Source organism: Bubalus kerabau, unplaced genomic scaffold (assembly GCF_029407905.1).
Source record: "Bubalus kerabau isolate K-KA32 ecotype Philippines breed swamp buffalo unplaced genomic scaffold, PCC_UOA_SB_1v2 scaffold_40, whole genome shotgun sequence".
NCBI lineage: Eukaryota > Metazoa > Chordata > Mammalia > Artiodactyla > Bovidae > Bubalus > Bubalus kerabau.
This window is the reverse complement of record NW_026577894.1, coordinates 486,516-488,669: the sequence shown is the minus strand read 5'-3', so window position 1 is coordinate 488,669 and position 2,154 is coordinate 486,516. Positions and strand designations below refer to the sequence as shown.

At 62.0% G+C, this 2,154-nt stretch overlaps 1 pseudogene; it reads right to left on the bottom strand.

Annotated features, from left to right (window-relative positions):
• Positions 1–1,057: 1,057 nt before the first annotated feature.
• LOC129640812 (uncharacterized) lies at positions 1,058–1,177 on the bottom strand (annotated as a pseudogene).
• Positions 1,178–2,154: the final 977 nt, after the last annotated feature.

Here is a 2,154-nt window from a genome sequence, read left to right as displayed (position 1 = left end):
TTCTTTACCGGTTGAGCCACCAGAGAAGCCCAACTATCAATAGTGGTTTCCCCTAAAAAGTTGGACAACATGGAAGAGTGGGAGGGAAGTCTGTTGGAAGAGAGAGTTTTTGTTTTTTTTTTTTTACCCTATACACTGCAATATTTAACCATTTAAAAAACAAATATAAGTAAAAGCGAGCAAAGAACAGTAATGATGAGAATTAAAAAACAAGGGTTCCAGATCAGCTATACTAAATAATCTCCAGGGAAAAGACATCCGAGAAGAACGTGAGGAGCAAGCATGAAGGGAATTGGTCATATTTTCAATATGGTGGGAAAATACAAGAGCCGTTGGAGCAGGATGGTGACAGAATTGCATCTGCATTTCCAAACGGTCATCTTGCTCCACATCACTAATGATTGGAGAGACTCAACTCCAAACGCCAAGGAGGGACCACTTCGCCCGAGTCCGATTGGGCCTCATTGCAATGTCTGTCCATAGCAGATGCTGGAGAAGCTGTGGAGCAAAGGGAACTCTCCTCCACGCTGAGTAGGAATGGGAGTTGGTACAGCCGGGATGGAAAAGAGTATGGAGGTTCGCGAAGGAACTAAACGTAGAAGTAGCCTATGGTTCAGCAGTCCCACTCCCAGGCATAGATCCACCCCCAGTCCAAGCCAACAAGCTAGATGCCCCGTTTGGGCACATCGATCAGTGCGCGCGCTCGCATGCGCATGCGCGATCGCCTGCGAGGCTGGGGGTGGGGCGGGGGCTGGGGCTCTGGCTGGAGTCGGTGCAAGCCCCGGGATTGCCTGAGGCAAGCCAAAGGAGCCCCAGAGGGAGACGGGACGGCCGGTCGTCTGGTTTCCTGAAAGCCGAATGCGAATGCGGAGGGGCTCGCGGGCCGCGGGGAGGCAACCCAGGTCTGCAGCGGGAGTCGGGGCCCCGGCCACCCACTCACTCCCCCCGCCCCGGGAGGGGCTGGGGCTGCGGGGGTGGCGGGGGGGGCGAGGGGGGTGTGGGTCCAAGAATTGGGACGCGGGGCGGGGGCTAAAGGACCTCTTCTGGTAGGCAAAAAAGCCTCCAGCACCCGGAATTCCCAGGTGGTCTCCCATCCAAGATACTAAACAGGGCCGACCCTGCTTAGCTTCCGAGATCAGACGAGATCGGGCGCCTTCAGGCCGATAGGGCCGGAGACGGACGCGGCCGCCGCGGGGCGCCCTAAGAGCCTTGCGCTTCGCCTCCCTTTCGCTCTGACCTGCAGGTCGGGCCAACGGGCCGCCCCTCTCCTCGGGGGGCCGTGCTGTACTTGAGCCGCACGACCCGCGACCGCACTCCAGCCTGCTGACGCCGGCCCGGCCCCCGAACACCGCCAACACCAGACCAGCAACCGCCTGGCCGGGCCCGGGGGCCCGATGGGCTTCCAGGACCCCCCAGTGACCGGGAGGGCGTGCGTGCGTGCGTGCGCGCGGGGCCTGGGGGGTGGGCTGAGGGGTGCGGAGGTCTCGGCGCCCTCCCACCCCCGGCCACTCCAGACCCGGCCGCGCTGGCTGAGCGGGGCCTCCCCCCCATCCCGTTCGCCGCTCAGGGCCGCGCGACCCCGGAGGTGTCGGTCTTCGGGGCCCGCCGCCTCCCGATCCCCGCGGCCCGGGGGCCTCTGAACCTCCTGCGGGCCTAGGCGCAGCGAATCTTGAGCGCCCAACTTGCCCGGCACCTGCCCGCTGCCCAAACCCACCGGGAGCCACGGAGGCGCGGTCGACCGGAGCGCCTCAGCCCCGCCCCTTTGCCCTACCGAGGCCCCCCGACCCCCTTGTCCCCAGGCCGCCCGCCAAGCACCCGACCTTCCTGAGAGAGCAGACGAACCACAGGCAGGCACACAGACAGACACACACACTCGCACGCACCCACGCCATGGGAGACAGCTGGCCTGCGCGAGCTCCTCAGCCAGAGCCATAGCACCTGAGAGAGGCCGGGGCCAGACCAAAGGCCCGGTGGACGGCTGTCGGGAGAGACAGAGGCAGAAATCCATGAAGCTTCCGAGACAGACTCCAAGACGGCGAGAGGGAGATACAGACACACACACACACACACACACACACACACACACACACACTTGAGTGTGGTCTTTGGAAATACTTCTGTTCGTAGTTGCTGGGTTGAGCCCAACTTTTATAG